At 37.3% G+C, this 24655-nt stretch overlaps 1 long non-coding RNA gene across 1 annotated transcript; it reads right to left on the bottom strand.

Annotated features, from left to right (window-relative positions):
* Positions 1–3217: 3217 nt before the first annotated feature.
* On the bottom strand, positions 3218–12765 carry LOC110899892. Its single transcript, XR_004876398.1, has 8 exons — positions 12395–12765; positions 10854–10938; positions 9843–10623; positions 8547–8658; positions 7326–7383; positions 4647–4731; positions 3636–4416; positions 3218–3481 (listed from the first exon to the last, which is right to left on the bottom strand). It is a non-coding gene; the product is annotated as an uncharacterized LOC110899892 (long non-coding RNA).
* Positions 12766–24655: the final 11890 nt, after the last annotated feature.

Below are 24655 nucleotides of genomic sequence, written 5' to 3' on the forward strand. Positions count from 1 at the left end.
AAGTGCACCCATCGTGGACGTAGTATAGTGTTGGTAAGATACCGAGGTCGTCCAAGGACACAAGAGCTTTTAATACCGGTTTATCCTCAACGTCTAATCAAATCAAAAAGTTAGAAAAATGTTTTAAACTAAGAAAAATAAAAACTAACTAAATGCTGAAACTAAAAATAAAATAAAAACAGATAGACAAGATGAATCACTTGGATCCGACACGTGTGTTAGTATAACCTTTGATTATTTTCGCACTTTTGCACTTGTTTAAGAGATTATCTTAGTTATTGTAGTAGGCCCCTCTTTTGAAGGCGACGTTACCCTCAACCCAGTAGTTTGAGTCAGCAAGGATACAATCCTAAAGGGTCGGATTATTGAAAGATAATGAATTAAGTTATTAATGCAAATTGTGGTAGGCCCCGCTTTTGGCGGTGACGTTACCCTCGGCTAAGTAGTCTGAGTCAGCAGGGATACAGTCCTAAATAGCCGGGTTATAGTATTAATAGTAGTTAACTTATGAGGGGGTCAAAGAGTTTGGATCCCTGCCATCCAATACCTATGGGTATTGAAGGAGATCCTACTAAATTTGACCCAGGTCCCAAGCAGGACCTCTAAACGCTGAACAAGGGCAAGACCCTTACCAAACCGTTCCCTTAACCCCCGACCAGGTAGCCAACATACCTCCATATAGACCGTGGAGATATGAATGGTGAAAATCTTTTATTTTATATAGACAGTAAAATAATGCCAAGACACCACGGACAAACGATAAGGAAAGATCACCTTCAACATAAGTAACTAGTTATTAAAGTCATTAATACAAAACCAAATAAAAAGTGCAAAAGATTAAAAATAAAAAGTATTATACTAAACACTTGTCTTCACCAAGTGATGTAAGAGACTTAGGCAAACATGGCCTTGATTGTCAAGAACTCTTACGATCAATCTTGGATCCCGAGACGACTCACACACTCTACGATGGACAATGGATGATGGTGGTGGATGATGGTGTTATGGTGGTGGTGGGTGGTGGATGAAATGTGAGAGAGGTGGTGTGCCAAGGGATGAGAGAAAATGAAGCCAAGCTCCTCTATTTATAGGCTGAACAGAAGGCTGGACACGGCCCCGTGTCCGCTGGACACGGCCCCGTGCCCGTCTGACATTCTCTCTCTTCATTAATTGTAATTCGCAATTACAATTAATGCGCCTGCTGTACTTTCACCACGCCCCCGTGCCCGCTGGACACGGCCCCGTGGTGGGCAATGGAAGCTTCTACTGGTTTGTCTTTTCTGCTGCTTCCTGGGCACGCCCCTGTGTTCGCTGGACACGGGGCGTGTTCAGACTCTGTTTCTTCTCCTTTGCCTTGGGAGGTGCCGTTGAGGGTCCGGGCAGTCTACTTTTGTTCCTTTTCTTGTATTTATGATAGAATTAGTTGTCTTTTTGCTTCTTTTGTGATTTTGAGCTCATTTCATCCTGAAAATACAAAAGGAAGACAAAAACACTCTTTTTCCAACATTTGTACTTAAAAAGGGTTAGTTTTATGCCTTAATTGATGTGATTTATATGTTGCATTTTACACACATCGAATACCCCCACACTTGAACTTTTGCTTGTCCTCAAGCAAAACTCTTTAAATGTGGCTTACACTCCCAAATAGAATAGGTAGAAGAGAAGTTTTTTAGCTTGTCCTAGAGTGTCGGGAATCCAAGGTCTTTATAGGTTTTATTTTTATTTATTTACAATCATATTCGTTATGATTTATTTTGAACTTTTCATAAGATAAATTACTTATTTGGGCATAGCATGCCTTATTAAAATTCCATTTATATACAAGTTCACATACCTCACGGGAGATCACTCAACACTCGGCCGAAGGTGTATATTTTAGTGAATCACTCGAGAGCGGCATGGAACTTACGCCTTCCATAGGCTTGCCAAGCAATCAATCCTCCTCCTTTTTAACTTTTTACCTTTGTAAATATCAAGAGGACTTTTGGGGTGAAGGGTTAGGCTTGGGTAAAAGGTGGGTGGTTGGGTTAGTGGTTAGTAAAAAGGGCGAAAATCGTAACAAGCGTCGGTTTTCGTGAAGTACCTTATTTTTAGTGACTTTTTATTTTTGAAGTATTTCTCCAAACAAGCTTTTATATAGCTTTTGTTTGTTTTTGACTTCATCACTATATATATATATATATATATATATATATATATATATATATATTTTATCGTCACATAAAAAGGTGAGTTTACGAAAAAGCGAGCTTGTTACTAAAATAAAGGGTGAAAAAAATAAAAAGGTTTTTGGTGGGTAAAAAGGGTTTTGGGGTAATGAAATGAAAGGTTTAGGCTCAAAGGGGCTATCTAGGGGGATTTTGGGTAGGTGATAAAAAAAATGAAAAATAATGGTTTTGAAAGAAAAAAATTGTTAGTCCTAATGCCTCCATCATTTACTTACTTGGGTTTAAGTTGGTAAGGACCGGGAATGTATCGTCGTGGCAAGTTCTAGATTTGTAAGAACCGAGCGGCTATTCACACAAGAAACGAAAAATGAGCATTTAGTCTAAATATGTAAATTTTTATGCTCAATAAAGGCTCAAAAACTCACTTTTGTGGGAATGGGTTTTTATGTGACCAAGTATATATAATCGAATTTTTAACTAAGCTTGTCATGCCGTTTAATAATTTTCTTATGTTGGTTCTTTTTTTATCACGACGCTATCGGTTGTAAACTTGTAAAAAATATAACCTTTTTAGAACTTGTTATTCCCAACTTAAACTAAGACAAGTAAATAAAAAAATGAAAAAGTTTTTGAAAAAATTTGGGGTGTTTAGCGGTTCCAATAGAGTTTTGTGTAAGGCTTGTGTTTAGGATTTTGCAAAATTTCAAGGTTTTAGCATCCCCCCCACACTTAAATTACACATTGTCCTTAATGTGTCCAAAAATAAAGTTTTTGGTTGATTAGAATGTGTAAAAGTGGGTTTAAAAGCAAAGTTTTGTGTTACTGGCATCCTGGACACGGCCCCGTGTTGACCGGGCACGGCCCCGTGGTCAAGTGCCAGTAACAAAAATTAGAGAATTGAAACAGAAGCCTGGACACGGGGGCGTGTCCGCTGAACACGGCCCGTGTCCAGTTACCTGAACTGGGTGATTTTCTGCAATTTTTTGGGCACGGGGGCGTGTTGGGTGAGCACGGCCCCGTGCTAAACTTGCTGTATGTTACGCCCAAAATTTCACCTTCCTAAATGTGATATTATCAAACTATAATTTAACAAAAAATCGGGCATGACCCGTCCATAAAACGAGCATACCCCTGTTTTAAACATAAACAAACTAGATACAATTCTACAATTCGTTCAACAAGATACTACTAAAAACCAATACAACAAATTTTGGATCAAAAACATTTGAACAAGCTAGCGGAAGCGTTTGGTATCGCATAACACGAACACGCGCTCGCTCCGATTCTCCAAGTCGCCAAAATTGAGGATTTACCTACATTCAACAACAAAGCTTTAAAAAGTTAGTCATTATACTTGTTTGCTTATAAAACCGTCATTTTAGTTCCATTCGTGTGCGTACTTTCATTTTTCTTACGCATTCGATTACCCAATTAAATGGGTATGACATATACTCTCATACAACTAACCTGTTAGTAGATGGTGACGACCAAACATATAATATTGTATAAACTAAAACGTCCATAGCATATTCTAACCGCATAAGTTACTTCAATCCGATTATCCTTTCAACATTCAACCGTTTCATTATTATATCAACACTTCGAAAGTCCGACATTCATAACCTGCACTTTCAAACATACTCAATAATAACTTGGTTAGCCAAACCCGTAATCTCAACATATTCATTTACTACATCTTCATAAAAAGGATGTTAACCATTTAAATGCATCCAATCAACTTATATTCCAAACCCAAGGGCATTATTAGTAACGCTAATTCTCAAATGCATCCAAATCATGCATTTGCACATACTTGCACACATACAAACTTACAATCATACACATCTACATACCTAATATACATTTAATCATACCTACAATCATGTATTCATACCTACTTGTTCCGTACGTATTTTTGTATACATTTACATGTAATACATGTCCAACTTCATTACATACATCTATCACACTCTTATATAAATTACATGAGGCTTAGACTTGGGTTTACAACTTATAATCGTCAAGGAAACACTCGAAATCATGTTTGGGAGGCCCGTCGTAGTTCACGGATAATATACCGAAGCCTACGGCGCATAAATCACATAAATAATATTTTTGATAGAACCTTCACCCGGCCGTGTCAGTTCACCACCCGGCCGTGTCAACTCTGCACTTTTCCTAGCCATTAATCCTTACTGAAACGGACATAACTCTCTCATTTTTCGTCCGTTTTGCGTCACGTTTCTTCCTATATGATTGTAATTCAATATTCTATCACGTGATCTTGAAGTCCAACATCCGAGTTAAGGAATTCCTTAACTTATACGTATTCGGCTTGTTATTCATCTATGAATTATTTGACCCATTCGTGCATTTATCAAAATAATCCATTGATTTAACCTCAACTTCATATGAACTTAATAATTAAAACATTATATTACTTAAACAACTAAAGAAGTGATTATAGAAATCACTTACCTTGAGTATTCCAATAAGTGTATTTGTCACCTTGCCTTATCTTGACCCGTTATCCTCCTATGCTTGAGCTCTCCTTGACACGTTCCTATTATCTCATTCCATTACATCCATTCAATAGTTAGTATACGTAATCATACGCATCACTAATCACACTTCTATTCACGTGTCAATCGCTTAACGAGTTCAACATGTATCATAATACTACAATGCTAATCAATCTAACAATTTATCATTCCATCATCACAAAAGTCATACATGAGCTTCTAGCATGCATAATTATGTATTTACATCATGTTCATTATTCTTTCAAAATTCCATACTTAGAATGATAACATTCTCTAAGTTAGGCAACTTGTTTCATACATTAAACATTTCATACCATTTCTTAACACCTTGGTTTTTACACATCCATTCTACTATTTTCTATCAACAACCCGTTTCGACCCGTTGGTGCAATCATATGCATAGACTAGTTGGTAAGTGTTTTAGACACTTAAAACAATCAAATAACTTACTAATAATTTATTAAAATCAGTAGTTCATGATTCATACAAGTGTGCATAACAATACAACTATTTTTAATTAATATTTATACTAAAAATGTGCAGCAACTTTCTGCGCAGCAGCTGTTCACGACACATTTTAACCCATTTATCTTCTGATTCAGTTCTTCATGTTCAAATATGAAATGATCTACACTCAGAGATCTTTCTAAGCATATAAAGATCGTAACAATCGGACATTCCTATGATTTTATATGATTTTTACAAAATCAGCACAGAAGCTGAAATGCTTCCAAACAGCTTGCTGTCAAAACGAATTTACTAACTTTTCATGCTGTTTTGACCCACTAAATCTCATAACCAGCCTCTTACGACCAAATATGAAATGTAATATGCGAAACAACCTTTTCAACGATATAAGGCTCGTTGTCTAACTCCTAATAACGAATGAGATACGGCCTTTACAAGATGACTATCTAAGGCTGTCAAAAGTAACTATTTTACACAAACTTTGTAGGCATTTTATCAAACACCTTGTAAGCATCATAATCATGGTATTCGGTACAAGACTATAAGGCACATTCTTATTAGTTTATCATCATACAACATTCATATTCATTCGGAAATTACAAATTTATCATTCAAGCATTTAGTCGAACACTTGGTGTGCGTATGACATTTTAAACACTATGTACATGTATGATATGCATAACCTACTAGTCCTTTTCACAATGATCAATTCAATCTAGTTTCACATAGTTTCTTAGTCTACAATCAAGTTCATCTAACAACACTCTACTGTTTATACATTCATACTTCAATTTCAAATAACTTTCACTATCATAAAATCACTACATACCACCATACCACTAGAACAAAAATGGGTTTCACTCAAGTTCTTCAATTTCATCAAATTCGAGCAAGATTCTCGTTCTACATGATGATACTAATTCACATACAACTCGATTTCATACAATTTTCACAAATTGTTCAACACCCACTAAATCATGAAGCTTTAAAACAGAAAATTGAACTCACCTTATGATCAATACACTTAGATTAAAGGGTATCTAGACTCATGCATTCGATCAGCCCTCGATTCCCCTTTCAATTTGATGATTTTAGGTTGTTTAGGGTTTTGGTTCCCTTGGTTCCTTCTCTCGATCGCACGCCCAGACCAAACACTGACTAATTTTTGTCAAGTGTTTATTTATAGCATATTTCCATTTTAACCCCTCTATCTTTTAAAACATGCCACTTATTTCATTTCACATACTAACTTGGTTAACTTTATGTGCACATATGCTTTAAACTTTCCATAGTTTATAAAACTTTAATAATAGTAGAAATCTATGTTTATCATTTCTGAAAGTCAAATATTGCGATTAAAACATTGTAATATATCTTACGAAATTTGGCGTGTTACAAGTCTACCCCCCTTAAAGAAGGTTTCGTCCCCGAAACCTTTCTTATTCTTAGTAGACCAATACTACTCTTACCTTTCCATCTATTCATTCACGATGCTTATTACAACATGAATACATTCGGGATCTTGGTCAAAAGTTTGTTTCATACCTAAACATGATTGTACGCATTGTCCTTATGTTCTTAAATTATGTAATTTATTTTCATAATCACATAAAACTCATAATCTGATCCAGAGCTCTTATTAGTGTCGTTTTCACTTTCTATGATGTGTTTCATTCTCTCATTATATCATATACATTATTTCATTATGTTCACCACGAGCAAACCCTATCATCCCGTTACCAACGTCCCTTCCTAAACTTACTTATCCATACTTAAATCACGAAGACTAAGCATTATTTCCATGGTTATTATTGTTATTTATGCCATGCGTATCTTTTCTACAATGTCTTGTTCAAATGAACATGGCCAACAAGCCGAGCATCAAAGTTAGCATTTCTTAAGGATACTTATCGTCTCTTATATTCTATCAGAATTTCCACAGTTACGAGCATTCAAGTTCAATACTACCCGACGATCATTACGAACATTTTGAAATTCACTCCACATTTTGCATTACGGTTTGTATATATACATACATTCTATTCTGACACATCCATTTCTAGTCGAGTACTAACCTCCTATTAAAGTTACACTTCTTTTTATACATACCTGACGGAAGTAAATTCCATTGATTCGTTATCCATACCTTACGATGATCCTTCCTTTCTGATTAGTAACATTGCGTGTCCATTCATCAAGCTCACCTATGAGTACAAAACTTAACATATCAAAACATTAACTACCGAGTTCAAATGGCGATCGCCATCTGACCCGTATGACCCATTTATCCTTTCGACCATTCTTGTACAAAACGCATTTGCATAAATATATTCATATATATATATATATATATATATATATAGAAGTTCAAGCATAAACTAAATCACATCACTTAAGGAACATTTATTTGTTTGGTACGTAATTACTTCACATTCGAATATCTTCATTCTTGTCATTCCTTTGTTCATTTGCTTTACATTTACTTATATGACTTGTTTGACGCAATCATGGTCAAACTATTGACTCTTCTTATGTAGACTAGTTTTCGCCTTTTTATACCTTAAGTCCGCTTCGCGGATTTGAACATTGCATTCATGCCTTTCATTTCTTGAATCCGTCTCGCAGATTCAAGCGTTGCATCCATATCTTTCATTCTTTGAATCCGTCTCGCGGATTCAAGCATTGCATTCGTATCTTTCATTCCTTGAATCCGTCTCGCGGATTCAAGCATTGCATTCGTATCTTTCGTTCCTTGAATCCGTCTCGCGGGTTCAAGCATTGCATTCGTATCTTTCATTCCTTGAATCCGTCTCGCGGATTCAAGCATTGCATTCGTATCTTTCATTCCTTGAATCCGTCTCGCGGATTCAAGCATTGCATTCATATCTTTCATTCCTTGAATCCGTCTCGCGGATTCAAGCATTGCATTCATATCTTTCATTCCTTGAATCCGTCTCGCGGATTCAAGCATTGCATTCATACATTGTTGGTCCGTACTTCTTACGGATTCAACATTTTATTCTTATCACTTGCATTTTGTACTCTTACGTAGTACTCTCAATCTCCTGAGAGTCTTACTACTCATTTCACCCGTACGCCCACCTGCTACCCAATTCTAACGGACATACATGTAACAATTATCGCGGTCTCACGAACGTCATACGTTTCTTGTGTACTGGCCAGGTACACAATCCACGTACTAGTTTCGTGTCTTCGCGTAATCGCCACATTATGCCCGAAGAATTAAGTTTCGGCACGTGTTACATTTTTAAAACTCCTTTACCATGTCGTTGTTATATTCATCTAGATTTTCCTTTCACTTGCCTAATTATACTATTTCATACATCAACGCGTTAAGTATACGTACCAGGGGTCAATTCGTCTTATTACTTGCCTTGATGCCGGTCCTAGACCGCATTCACGGATCATTCCTTCCGAAAAATTGCGATTACCCTTCACATAACCCGCGTGCTCTTGGCCTTATAAATAGCGTATAAATAAATGATTAGCATATTCCGTCTATCTTATCCACTAATCGTGGTCACATATGTCGTACTAGGCCTTATATAGATCTTACACGAACATTCATTAAGCTTTTAGACAATTTAGAAACTCAAAGTACGAAAACAAGGCCTTTACAAGTTTCTTTCCATCGTAACCACTAATTGTGGTTAGATACATCTTATTAGGCATTATTTGGACCCTACATAAACATTCGAATGGGCCTTCGGACAACCCGGTAACTCGAAACGCGAAAATAATACTAAAATAAAATTTTTAGCAGATTGTTACTCCACAAGCCGTCGGCGACGGCCTTACACCCGTCGGCGACGGGTCCTGGAATGTGGCTTCGGCCACTTTTGCCCGTCGGCAGACACTTAGGGCGTCGGGACTAAGGGGGCGTCGGCGACGGCCAGGAGCCCGTCGGCGACGGCCTCCCGTTTGCTGAAACGCTGCTGAATTTCTTTTGAGTGTTCCGACCATTTACCGGGTCCGTTTTCAGCTACACGGGTCCCGGGACTTCTTATTTTACACGCCTTATCACCCGTAGCCTACTTGAACCTTAAAACTTATACCGTAACACACTATACATACTTTTATCAATCGAAAATTTAAAATTTTACCTCATTGGCGATCTCGGAGCGAGCACACTTTTGCACGAGCCATCGGTTTGAGTTCAAGCACTGATACTCTTGCTCGAATCCCTCAAACCTAGGCTCTGATACCAACTTGTTACGCCCAAAATTTCACCTTCCTAAATGTGATATTATCAAACTATAATTTAACAAAAAATCGGGCATGACCCGTCCATAAAACGAGCATACCCCTGTTTTAAACATAAACAAACTAGATACAATTCTACAATTCGTTCAACAAGATACTACTAAAAACCAATACAACAAATTTTGGATCAAAAACATTTGAACAAGCTAGCGGAAGCGTTTGGTATCGCATAACACGAACACGCGCTCGCTCCGATTCTCCAAGTCGCCAAAATTGAGGATTTACCTACATTCAACAACAAAGCTTTAAAAAGTTAGTCATTATACTTGTTTGCTTATAAAACCGTCATTTTAGTTCCATTCGTGTGCGTACTTTCATTTTTCTTACGCATTCGATTACCCAATTAAATGGGTATGACATATACTCTCATACAACTAACCTGTTAGTAGATGGTGACGACCAAACATATAATATTGTATAAACTAAAACGTCCATAGCATATTCTAACCGCATAAGTTACTTCAATCCGATTATCCTTTCAACATTCAACCGTTTCATTATTATATCAACACTTCGAAAGTCCGACATTCATAACCTGCACTTTCAAACATACTCAATAATAACTTGGTTAGCCAAACCCGTAATCTCAACATATTCATTTACTACATCTTCATAAAAAGGATGTTAACCATTTAAATGCATCCAATCAACTTATATTCCAAACCCAAGGGCATTATTAGTAACGCTAATTCTCAAATGCATCCAAATCATGCATTTGCACATACTTGCACACATACAAACTTACAATCATACACATCTACATACCTAATATACATTTAATCATACCTACAATCATGTATTCATACCTACTTGTTCCGTACGTATTTTTGTATACATTTACATGTAATACATGTCCAACTTCATTACATACATCTATCACACTCTTATATAAATTACATGAGGCTTAGACTTGGGTTTACAACTTATAATCGTCAAGGAAACACTCGAAATCATGTTTGGGAGGCCCGTCGTAGTTCACGGATAATATACCGAAGCCTACGGCGCATAAATCACATAAATAATATTTTTGATAGAACCTTCACCCGGCCGTGTCAGTTCACCACCCGGCCGTGTCAACTCTGCACTTTTCCTAGCCATTAATCCTTACTGAAACGGACATAACTCTCTCATTTTTCGTCCGTTTTGCGTCACGTTTCTTCCTATATGATTGTAATTCAATATTCTATCACGTGATCTTGAAGTCCAACATCCGAGTTAAGGAATTCCTTAACTTATACGTATTCGGCTTGTTATTCATCTATGAATTATTTGACCCATTCGTGCATTTATCAAAATAATCCATTGATTTAACCTCAACTTCATATGAACTTAATAATTAAAACATTATATTACTTAAACAACTAAAGAAGTGATTATAGAAATCACTTACCTTGAGTATTCCAATAAGTGTATTTGTCACCTTGCCTTATCTTGACCCGTTATCCTCCTATGCTTGAGCTCTCCTTGACACGTTCCTATTATCTCATTCCATTACATCCATTCAATAGTTAGTATACGTAATCATACGCATCACTAATCACACTTCTATTCACGTGTCAATCGCTTAACGAGTTCAACATGTATCATAATACTACAATGCTAATCAATCTAACAATTTATCATTCCATCATCACAAAAGTCATACATGAGCTTCTAGCATGCATAATTATGTATTTACATCATGTTCATTATTCTTTCAAAATTCCATACTTAGAATGATAACATTCTCTAAGTTAGGCAACTTGTTTCATACATTAAACATTTCATACCATTTCTTAACACCTTGGTTTTTACACATCCATTCTACTATTTTCTATCAACAACCCGTTTCGACCCGTTGGTGCAATCATATGCATAGACTAGTTGGTAAGTGTTTTAGACACTTAAAACAATCAAATAACTTACTAATAATTTATTAAAATCAGTAGTTCATGATTCATACAAGTGTGCATAACAATACAACTATTTTTAATTAATATTTATACTAAAAATGTGCAGCAACTTTCTGCGCAGCAGCTGTTCACGACACATTTTAACCCATTTATCTTCTGATTCAGTTCTTCATGTTCAAATATGAAATGATCTACACTCAGAGATCTTTCTAAGCATATAAAGATCGTAACAATCGGACATTCCTATGATTTTATATGATTTTTACAAAATCAGCACAGAAGCTGAAATGCTTCCAAACAGCTTGCTGTCAAAACGAATTTACTAACTTTTCATGCTGTTTTGACCCACTAAATCTCATAACCAGCCTCTTACGACCAAATATGAAATGTAATATGCGAAACAACCTTTTCAACGATATAAGGCTCGTTGTCTAACTCCTAATAACGAATGAGATACGGCCTTTACAAGATGACTATCTAAGGCTGTCAAAAGTAACTATTTTACACAAACTTTGTAGGCATTTTATCAAACACCTTGTAAGCATCATAATCATGGTATTCGGTACAAGACTATAAGGCACATTCTTATTAGTTTATCATCATACAACATTCATATTCATTCGGAAATTACAAATTTATCATTCAAGCATTTAGTCGAACACTTGGTGTGCGTATGACATTTTAAACACTATGTACATGTATGATATGCATAACCTACTAGTCCTTTTCACAATGATCAATTCAATCTAGTTTCACATAGTTTCTTAGTCTACAATCAAGTTCATCTAACAACACTCTACTGTTTATACATTCATACTTCAATTTCAAATAACTTTCACTATCATAAAATCACTACATACCACCATACCACTAGAACAAAAATGGGTTTCACTCAAGTTCTTCAATTTCATCAAATTCGAGCAAGATTCTCGTTCTACATGATGATACTAATTCACATACAACTCGATTTCATACAATTTTCACAAATTGTTCAACACCCACTAAATCATGAAGCTTTAAAACAGAAAATTGAACTCACCTTATGATCAATACACTTAGATTAAAGGGTATCTAGACTCATGCATTCGATCAGCCCTCGATTCCCCTTTCAATTTGATGATTTTAGGTTGTTTAGGGTTTTGGTTCCCTTGGTTCCTTCTCTCGATCGCACGCCCAGACCAAACACTGACTAATTTTTGTCAAGTGTTTATTTATAGCATATTTCCATTTTAACCCCTCTATCTTTTAAAACATGCCACTTATTTCATTTCACATACTAACTTGGTTAACTTTATGTGCACATATGCTTTAAACTTTCCATAGTTTATAAAACTTTAATAATAGTAGAAATCTATGTTTATCATTTCTGAAAGTCAAATATTGCGATTAAAACATTGTAATATATCTTACGAAATTTGGCGTGTTACACTGTAATGAAGAAAAAATGTCGAGAGGCTCTGTTTTTGTGCTTGGGGTGTTGGTTCAAGCTTCCCTTAGTGTCCTTCACCATCCCGAGTGTGTTTTATTCCTGAAAATTAAAAATTAAACTAGAAAACATAAAGGTTAATCTAAACTAAACTACGGATAGTTCCGCGGAATGCCTCCGTGGTGCGGCACGTTTATAGGGGTCCTTGGCTAGACCCACTTTATCAGGTGGCTCTGGCTCATCTTCAATTAGGGGGTCATTATTTCCAAAAGGATATTTCATTGAGCGCTCAAGATCTATGCTCCTTTTGAATGTCCCTAATTGAAGAGGTAGATTGTTGTACTTCCGGTTTTTCAAAGCTTCGTGAGTTTTTACAAAAGGCCGTCCCAACACTAGAGGAGCGTCATCAAGGATGACAAAGTCGGTTGGGATTACCATTTGATTTGTTTGAACCAAGATATCCTCAACTACACCGATTGATTTTATTATTTTCCGATTAGATAGAAAAATGGGTATTTGAAGTGGAGCAAAATCACTAATACTTAATTTTTCGAAAATGTAATTAGGCATTATGTTAACACAAAGATCTTTATCAATGGTGATATTACTAATAAAGGAATTTTGAAAAAAACATGGAACCGGTGTAATGTTTATTTCAAAAGAATCTTCTTTTATTAGTGAAGTTTGATCACTAGTTAACTTAACACTTACCATTTCTTCAATTTTAGTGTTAGTGTTTAGCTCTTTTAAAAACTTGGCATGAGGGGTTACTAAACAATGATTTTCGAAAGTAGGTGACAAGAGATTAATTTCTTCAAAATTAGACTCTTCTTGTAATTTAACATTATCGACCTCACCTTTTTCGTTGTTTAACTCATGTGTCGGTTTTTCACTTTCTTGTTCTTCCATTTTTACATTTTCAACTATCTCTACGTTATTATTACAATTTAATTCTTCTCTTGCGCGGGACTCCTCTTCCCTTGCGCGAGATTCTTTCATGTAACGTTCGATAGTTTTAATGTGTTCTAATATCCTATTGGTCACTTCGGTGAGAGAAAAAGAATTTGGATCCTCAAAGCTTGAATCCGGTTGTTCGATCCTTGGCTCCTCATAATACTCATATGAAGTAGATGGTTCACACCATTGTTCTTCATTGTAGGTATATGATGGATAAGGGTCGAAACTTTGTTCTTCATAGTACTCATATGAGGTGGGTTGTTCACGCCATGGTTCCTCATAATAAGCATATGAAGGTGGTGGTTCATATCTTGAGTCTTCAAAGTATGAGTATGAAGGCTCATACCTTGGTTCATCAAAATATGAGTATGAGGGAGGAGGTTCATACCTTTGGTCTTCATAGGATGTGTATGAAGTTGATGGCTCGTACCTGGGCTCCTCATAATGGTTGTATGAATTGGATGGTTGATATGAAGTATTATATTGAACCGAGCGTGCGTTACGACAATTAGTGCAATAATTACCCCTATAATCATCCTCATCATAGGTGTAGTTGTAACCTCTTGAGTATTGATCCATAAGAATCACTCAACAGACCACAACTGAGTCTCGGGACCAGAAAACAAAAATAAAGACGGAAACAGAAGCTGGACACGGCCCCGTGTTGAGTGAACACGGCCCCGTGTTCAGGGTCTGTATCTGGGCGTTTTAATTAAAGTTACTGGTCACGTTGAACACGGGGGCGTGTTGAGTGAGCACGGCCCCGTGGTCAGACTCTGTATCTGGGTATCTACTCTAAAAATATGCAGCACGGGGGTGTGTTCAGCGAGCACGGCCCCGTGTTCAGGCTACTGTAAATGCAAAACTAAACTAAAATGCAGAAAAAAAATGCGCGCGTTTTGAAAAGGTTTTGAAAAACTGATTAGGCCGTCGATTTTAAGCTTTCTTAAAATCCTTGTGTCCCCGGCAACGGCGCCAAAAACTTGATGTGTGTCGGTGTGTATATAATTTAGATATATATTTTAGCCCCTTTTTACACTTTTAACCAAGTTTTAAATTTATAAAACACGATATTCACTAACACTAAACACACATATGGGCAAGTGCACCCATCGTGGACGTAGTATAGTGTTGGTAAGATACCGAGGTCGTCCAAGGACACAAGAGCTTTTAATACCGGTTTATCCTCAACGTCTAATCAAATCAAAAAGTTAGAAAAATGTTTTAAACTAAGAAAAATAAAAACTAACTAAATGCTGAAAATAAAAATAAAATAAAAACAGATAGACAAGATGAATCACTTGGATCCGACACGTGTGTTAGTATAACCTTTGATTATTTTCGCACTTTTGCACTTGTTTAAGAGATTATCTTAGTTATTGTAGTAGGCCCCTCTTTTGAAGGCGACGTTACCCTCAACCCAGTAGTTTGAGTCAGCAAGGATACAATCCTAAAGGGTCGGATTATTGAAAGATAATGAATTAAGTTATTAATGCAAATTGTGGTAGGCCCCGCTTTTGGCGGTGACGTTACCCTCGGCTAAGTAGTCTGAGTCAGCAGGGATACAGTCCTAAATAGCCGGGTTATAGTATTAATAGTAGTTAACTTATGAGGGGGTCAAAGAGTTTGGATCCCCGCCATCCAATACCTATGGGTATTGAAGGAGATCCTACTAAATTTGACCCAGGTCCCAAGCAGGACCTCTAAACGCTGAACAAGGGCAAGACCCTTACCAAACCGTTCCCTTAACCCCCGACCAGGTAGCCAACATACCTCCATATAGACCGTGGAGATATGAATGGTGAAAATCTTTTATTTTATATAGACAGTAAAATAATGCCAAGACACCACGGACAAACGATAAGGAAAGATCACCTTCAACATAAGTAACTAGTTATTAAAGTCATTAATACAAAACCAAATAAAAAGTGCAAAAGATTAAAAATAAAAAGTATTATACTAAACACTTGTCTTCACCAAGTGATGTAAGAGACTTAGGCAAACATGGCCTTGATTGTCAAGAACTCTTACGATCAATCTTGGATCCCGAGACGACTCACACACTCTACGATGGACAATGGATGATGGTGGTGGATGATGGTGTTATGGTGGTGGTGGGTGGTGGATGAAGTGTGAGAGAGGTGGTGTGCCAAGGGATGAGAGAAAATGAAGCCAAGCTCCTCTATTTATAGGCTGAACAGAAGGCTGGACACGGCCCCGTGTCTGCTGGACACGGCCCCGTGCCCGTCTGACATTCTCTCTCTTCATTAATTGTAATTCGCAATTACAATTAATGCGCCTGCTGTACTTTCACCACGCCCCCGTGCCCGCTGGACACGGCCCCGTGGTGGGCAATGGAAGCTTCTACTGGTTTGTCTTTTCTGCTGCTTCCTGGGCACGCCCCCGTGTTCGCTGGACACGGGGCGTGTTCAGACTCTGTTTCTTCTCCTTTGCCTTGGGAGGTGCCGTTGAGGGTCCGGGCAGTCTACTTTTGTTCCTTTTCTTGTATTTATGATAGAATTAGTTGTCTTTTTGCTTCTTTTGTGATTTTGAGCTCATTTCATCCTGAAAATACAAAAGGAAGACAAAAACACTCTTTTTCCAACATTAGTACTTAAAAAGGGTTAGTTTTATGCCTTAATTGATGTGATTTATATGTTGCATTTTACACACATCAAATACCCCCACACTTGAACTTTTGCTTGTCCTCAAGCAAAACTCTTTAAATGTGGCTTACACTCACAAATGGAATAGGTAGAAGAGAAGTTTTTTAGCTTGTCCTAGAGTGTCGGGAATCCAAGGTCTTTATAGGTTTTATTTTTATTTATTTACAATCATATTCGTTATGATTTATTTTGAACTTTTCATAAGATAAATTACTTATTTGGGCATAGCATGCCTTATTAAAATTCCATTTATATACAAGTTCACATACCTCACGGGAGATCACTCAACACTCGGCCGAAGGTGTATATTTTAGTGAATCACTTGAGAGCGGCATGGAACTTACGCCTTCCATAGGCTTGCCAAGCAATCAATCCTCCTCCTTTTTAACTTTTTACCTTTGTAAATATCAAGAGGACTTTTGGGGTGAAGGGTTAGGCTTGGGTAAAAGGTGGGTGGTTGGGTTAGTGGTTAGTAAAAAGGGCGAAAATCGTAACAAGCGTCGGTTTTCGTGAAGTACCTTATTTTTAGTGACTTTTTATTTTTGAAGTATTTCTCCAAACAAGCTTTTATATAGCTTTTGTTTGTTTTTGACTTCATCACTATATATATATATATATATATATATATATATATATATATATATATATATATATATATATATATATATATATATATATATATATATATATTTTATCGTCACATAAAAAGGTGAGTTTACGAAAAAGCGAGCTTGTTACTAAAATAAAGGGTGAAAAAAATAAAAAGGTTTTTGGTGGGTAAAAAGGGTTTTGGGGTAATGAAATGAAAGGTTTAGGCTCAAAGGGGCTATCTAGGGGGATTTTGGGTAGGTGATAAAAAAAATGAAAAATAATGGTTTTGAAAGAAAAAAATTGTTAGTCCTAATGCCTCCATCATTTACTTACTTGGGTTTAAGTTGGTAAGGACCGGGAATGTATCGTCGTGGCAAGTTCTAGATTTGTAAGAACCGAGCGGCTATTCACACAAGAAACGAAAAATGAGCATTTAGTCTAAATATGTAAATTTTTATGCTCAATAAAGGCTCAAAAACTCACTTTTGTGGGAATGGGTTTTTATGTGACCAAGTATATATAATCGAATTTTTAACTAAGCTTGTCATGCCGTTTCATAATTTTCTTATGTTGGTTCTTTTTTTATCACGACGCTATCGGTTGTAAACTTGTAAAAAATATAACCTTTTTAGAACTTGTTATTCCCAACTTAAACTAAGACAAGTAAATAAAAAAATGAAAAAGTTTTTGAAAAAATTTGGGGTGTTTAGCGGTTCCAATAGAGTTTTGTGTAAGGCTTGTGTTTAGGATTTTGCAAAATTTCAAGGTTTTAGCATCCCCCCCCCACACTTAAATTACACATTGTCCTCAATGTGTCCAAAAATAAAGTTTTTGGTTGATTAGAATGTGTAAAAGTGGGTTTAAAAGCAAAGTTTTGTGTTACTGGCATCCTGGACACGGCCCCGTGTTGACCGGGCACGGCCCCGTGGTCAAGTGCCAGTAACAAAAATTAGAGAATTGAAACAGAAGCCCGGACACGGGGGCGTGTCCGCTGAACACGGCCCGTGTCCAGTTACCTGAACTGGGTGATTTTCTGCAAATTTTTGGGCACGGGGGCGTGTTGGGTGAGCACGGCCCCGTGCTAAACTTGCTGTAATGAAGAAAAAATGTCGAGAGGCTCTGTTTTTGTGCTTGGGGTGTTGGTTCAAGCTTCCCTTAGTGTCCTTCACCATCCCGAGTGTGTTTTATTCCTGAAAATTAAAAATTAAACTAGAAAACATAAAGGTTAATCTAAACTAAACTACGGATAGTTCCGCGGAATGCCTCCATGGTGCGGCACGTTTATAGGGGTCCTTGGCTAGACCCACTTTATCAGGTGGCTCTGGCTCATCTTCAATTAGGGGGTCATTATTTCCAAAAGGATATTTCATTGAGCGCTCAAGATCTATGCTCCTTTTGAATGTCCCTAATTGAAGAGGTAGATTGTTGTACTTCCGGTTTTTCAAAGCTTCGTGAGTTTTTACAAAAGGCCGTCCCAACACTAGAGGAGCGTCATCAAGGATGACAAAGTCGGTTGGGATTACCATTTGATTTGTTTGAACCAAGATATCCTCAACTACACCGATTGATTTTATTATTTTCCGATTAGATAGAAAAATGGGTATTTGAAGTGGAGCAAAATCACTAATACTTAATTTTTCGAAAATGTAATTAGGCATTATGTTAACACAAAGATCTTTATCAATGGTGATATTACTAATAAAGGAATTTTGAAAAAAACATGGAACCGGTATAATGTTTATTTCAAAAGGATCTTCTTTTATTAGTGAAGTTTGATCACTAGTTAACTTAACACTTACCATTTCTTCAATTTTAGTGTTAGTGTTTAGCTCTTTTAAAAACTTGGCATGAGGGGTTACTAAACAATGATTTTCGAAAGTAGGTGACAAGAGATTAATTTCTTCAAAATTAGACTCTTCTTGTAATTTAACATTATCGACCTCACCTTTTTCGTTGTTTAACTCATGTGTCGGTTTTTCACTTTCTTGTTCTTCCATTTTTACATTTTCAACTATCTCTACGTTATTATTACAATTTAATTCTTCTCTTGCGCGGGACTCCTCTTCCCTTGCGCGAGATTCTTTCATGTAACGTTCGATAGTTTTAATGTGTTCTAATATCCTATTGGTCACTTCGGTGAGAGAAAAAGAATTTGGATCCTCAAAGCTTGAATCCGGTTGTTCGATCCTTGGCTCCTCATAATACTCATATGAAGTAGATGGTTCACACCATTGTTCTTCATTGTAGGTATATGATGGATAAGGGTCGAAACTTTGTTCTTCATAGTACTCATATGAGGTGGGTTGTTCACGCCATGGTTCCTCATAATAAGCATATGAAGGTGGTGGTTCATATCTTGAGTCTTCAAAGTATGAGTATGAAGGCTCATACCTTGGTTCATCAAAATATGAGTATGAGGGAGGAGGTTCATACCTTTGGTCTTCATAGGATGTGTATGAAGTTGATGGCTCGTACCTGGGCTCCTCATAATGGTTGTATGAATTGGATGGTTGATATGAAGTATTATATTGAACCGAGCGTGCGTTACGACAATTAGTGCAATAATTACCCCTATAATCATCCTCATCATAGGTGTAGTTGTAACCTCTTGAGTATTGATCCATAAGAATCACTCAACAGACCACAACTGAGTCTCGGGACCAGAAAACAAAAATAAAGACGGAAACAGAAGCTGGACACGGCCCCGTGTTGAGTGAACACGGCCCCGTGTTCAGGGTCTGTATCTGGGCGTTTTAATTAAAGTTACTGGTCACGTTGAACACGGGGGCGTGTTGAGTGAGCACGGCCCCGTGGTCAGACTCTGTATCTGGGTATCTACTCTAAAAATATGCAGCACGGGGGTGTGTTCAGCGAGCACGGCCCCGTGTTCAGGCTACTGTAAATGCAAAACTAAACTAAAATGCAGAAAAAAAATGCGCGCGTTTTGAAAAGGTTTTGAAAAACTGATTAGGCCGTCGATTTTAAGCTTTCTTAAAATCCTTGTGTCCCCGGCAACGGCGCCAAAAACTTGATGTGTGTCGGTGTGTATATAATTTAGATATATATTTTAGCCCCTTTTTACACTTTTAACCAAGTTTTAAATTTATAAAACACGATATTCACTAACACTAAACACACATATGGGCAAGTGCACCCATCGTGGACGTAGTATAGTGTTGGTAAGATACCGAGGTCGTCCAAGGACACAAGAGCTTTTAATACCGGTTTATCCTCAACGTCTAATCAAATCAAAAAGTTAGAAAAATGTTTTAAACTAAGAAAAATAAAAACTAACTAAATGCTGAAAATAAAAATAAAATAAAAACAGATAGACAAGATGAATCACTTGGATCCGACACGTGTGTTAGTATAACCTTTGATTATTTTCGCACTTTTGCACTTGTTTAAGAGATTATCTTAGTTATTGTAGTAGGCCCCTCTTTTGAAGGCGACGTTACCCTCAACCCAGTAGTTTGAGTCAGCAAGGATACAATCCTAAAGGGTCGGATTATTGAAAGATAATGAATTAAGTTATTAATGCAAATTGTGGTAGGCCCCGCTTTTGGCGGTGACGTTACCCTCGGCTAAGTAGTCTGAGTTAGCAGGGATACAGTCCTAAATAGCCGGGTTATAGTATTAATAGTAGTTAACTTATGAGGGGGTCAAAGAGTTTGGATCCCCGCCATCCAATACCTATGGGTATTGAAGGAGATCCTACTAAATTTGACCCAGGTCCCAATCAGGACCTCTAAACGCTGAACAAGGGCAAGACCCTTACCAAACCGTTCCCTTAACCCCCGACCAGGTAGCCAACATACCTCCATATAGACCGTGGAGATATGAATGGTGAAAATCTTTTATTTTATATAGACAGTAAAATAATGCCAAGACACCACGGACAAACGATAAGGAAAGATCACCTTCAACATAAGTAACTAGTTATTAAAGTCATTAATACAAAACCAAATAAAAAGTGCAAAAGATTAAAAATAAAAAGTATTATACTAAACACTTGTCTTCACCAAGTGATGTAAGAGACTTAGGCAAACATGGCCTTGATTGTCAAGAACTCTTACGATCAATCTTGGATCCCGAGACGACTCACACACTCTACGATGGACAATGGATGATGGTGGTGGATGATGGTGTTATGGTGGTGGTGGGTGGTGGATGAAGTGTGAGAGAGGTGGTGTGCCAAGGGATGAGAGAAAATGAAGCCAAGCTCCTCTATTTATAGGCTGAACAGAAGGCTGGACACGGCCCCGTGTCCGCTGGACACGGCCCCGTGCCCGTCTGACATTCTCTCTCTTCATTAATTGTAATTCGCAATTACAATTAATGCGCCTGCTGTACTTTCACCACGCCCCCGTGCCCGCTGGACACGGCCCCGTAGTGGGCAATGGAAGCTTCTACTGGTTTGTCTTTTCTGCTGCTTCCTGGGCACGCCCCCGTGTTCGCTGGACACGGGGCGTGTTCAGACTCTGTTTCTTCTCCTTTGCCTTGGGAGGTGCCGTTGAGGGTCCGGGCAGTCTACTTTTGTTCCTTTTCTTGTATTTATGATAGAATTAGTTGTCTTTTTGCTTCTTTTGTGATTTTGAGCTCATTTCATCCTGAAAATACAAAAGGAAGACAAAAACACTCTTTTTCCAACATTAGTACTTAAAAAGGGTTAGTTTTATGCCTTAATTGATGTGATTTATATGTTGCATTTTACACACATCAGTACTTTGTCTCCTACCTGGAATTCAAGTGGTTTGCGACGATTGTCTGCATAGCTTTTCTTACGATCTCGAGCTGTTTTCAGTCTTTCCTTGATCTGAGTTATTTTGTCAGTAGTTTCTTGTACAATCTTAGGACCTGATAATTGACTATCTCCTATTTCTGCCCAACATACTGGGGTTCTGCACTTGCGTCCGTACAGTGCCTCGAATGGAGCAGTTTCAATGCTCGAATGATAGCTATTGTTATAGGAGAATTCAATTAAAGGTAGGTGGCTATCCCAGATTCCACCAAAATCTATTACACATGCTTGGAGCATGTCTTCCAAAGTTTGTATCGTTCTTTCACTCTGTCCGTCTGTTTGTGGATGATATGCTGTACTTAGATTTAGTCGAGTTCCCATTGCTTTATGAAAACTTGTCCAGAAATGAGAAGTAAAACGACTATCTCTGTCCGATACAATAGAGAGCGGAACTCCATGTAGGGATACCACTTCGTCTACGTACAGCTGTGCTAACGTTTCCATACTAAAGGTTTCTTTCATTGGTAGGAAATGAGCTGATTTGGTTAATCGGTCCACAATTACCCAAATCGCATCATTACCTTTTCTGGTTTTGGGTAACTTAGTAACAAAATCCATTGTTATGAGTTCCCATTTCCATACAGGCATTTCCAATTGTTGTAGTAGTCCAGAAGGTTTCTGGTGTTCGGCCTTGACTTGTGAACAGGTTAGACAATTAGATACGTATTCGGCTATATCCTTATTCATTCCTATCCACCAGAAATTGTTTCTTAAATCTTGGTACATCTTATTATTTCCTGGGTGCATGGTATACCTAGATTTATGGGCTTCTTCTAGAATCTTATTTCTTAATTCTCCCGGCTTAGGTACCCAAACTCGTTTCTTATGGAATCTCCAAATTCCATCATTTCCTTGTTCTAGTTCTTTCATATAACCTTTCATTCCTTCAGCATCATCCTTGATTGCTGTTTCCTGAACTTCCTTGATTTGTTCCATTAAATCTACTTGTAGATTTAATCTAAGAGCACGGACTCGTTTCTGCTTCTCATGGAACTTACGACTTAAGGCATCAACGACTACATTCGCCTTCCCTTCGTGATATTGGATATCACAGTCATAATCGCTCAGGATTTCCATCCATCTTCTTTGCCTCATATTTAATTCTTTTTGCCCAAATATGTATCTTAAACTTTTATGATCTGTATAAACAGTAAACTTACTTCCATACAGATAATGTCTCCAGATCTTAAGGGCAAAGATTATGGCTCCTAATTCCAAATCATGAGTTGTATAATTCTCCTCGTGCTTTTTCAATTGCCTAGAAGCATACGCAATTACCTTCTTGCGTTGCATCAAGACACTTCCGTATCCTAATTTTGAAGCATCACAATATACTTCAAAATCTTCTGTTCCCTCGGATAAGGCTAAAATTGGAGCATTTGTCAATCGGTGCTTTAAAATCTTAAAAGCTTCTTCTTGTCTAGAACCCCATTCAAACTTGGTGGCTTTACAGGTTAACTTAGTTAAAGGTACGGCTATCTTAGAGAAATCTTTGATAAATTGTCTATAGTATCCAGCTAGGCCTAGGAAACTTCTTATTTCCATTGCGGTCTGTGGGACCTTCCATTTCGTGATTGCTTCTATTTTAGCAGGATCTACATGGATACCTTCGTGATTTACCACATGACCTAAGAATTGCACTTCTTGCAGCCAAAATTCACACTTCGAGAATTTGGCATAGAGCCTTTCTTTTCTTAACAAAGCTAAGAGTACATGCAAATGCTCACAATGCTCTTTTTGACTTTTGGAGTAAATAAGTATATCGTCGATGAAAACAATCACAAATTTATCCAAGTATGGTTTACAGATTCGATTCATCATGTCCATAAACGCTGCTGGTTCATTTGTTAATCCAAAGGGCATAACTGTAAACTCATAATGACCATACCTAGTTCTGAAGGCAGTTTTAGGTATGTCTTCTTCTTGTACTTTCAACTGGTGATATCCGGATCTTAAATCTATCTTTGAGAAATACCTAGCTCCTTGAAGTTGATCAAAAAGATCATCAATCCTAGGTAATGGGTATCGATTCTTAATTGTAACCTTATTCAATTCTCTATAATCGATACACATTCTCATCGATCCATCTTTCTTTTTCACAAACAACACTGGTGCTCCCCAAGGGGATGAACTAGGTTGTATAAATCCTTTGCTTAGTAATTCATCTAATTGCTTTTTCAACTCTAACATTTCGGTGGGTGCTAATCGATAAGGTGCTTTAGCTATTGGTGCAGTACCTGGAATTAAATGAATTATAAACTCTACTTCTCTATCAGGTGGTAATCCAGGTAATTCTTCTGAAAAAACATCTGGGTATTCTGAGACTACGGGGATGTCCTGAAGTTCCTTATCTTTAGTGTTAATGATTACGGAAATCATATACACCATTTCCTGTTTTCTCGAATAACTAGCCAATTTCATTACTGATATGAATTTTAGTGGCTTTCGAGGTTTATCTCCAGTAATTAAAATTACCTCTCCTATGGGGGTTCGAATTTCTATGGAATTCTTATCACATAGGATTCGAGCATGGTTGGCTACTAACCAATCCATTCCTAGTACCACATCGAATCCAGCTAAATTCATTGGTAATAGATTTGCAGAAAACTTATGGCCTAATAATTCTATTTTTCCTTCTTGCAAAACTTTATCTATGTTCACAGAATTTCCTTCTGCCGTTTCGACTGTAAAAATCTGCCTAAGAGTGGTTAAGGGTAGCTTAAGAGTTTGGCAAAATGAAGTATTAATGAAACTTTGGTTTGCACCAGAGTCAAATAATACTTTTGCAAACACGTCATGAACTAGGAACGTACCAGCTATCACATCTGGAATGAGTTCGGCTTCTTGAGTAGTCAGCTG

This window comes from Helianthus annuus, chromosome 13, assembly GCF_002127325.2.
Source record: "Helianthus annuus cultivar XRQ/B chromosome 13, HanXRQr2.0-SUNRISE, whole genome shotgun sequence".
NCBI lineage: Eukaryota > Viridiplantae > Streptophyta > Magnoliopsida > Asterales > Asteraceae > Helianthus > Helianthus annuus.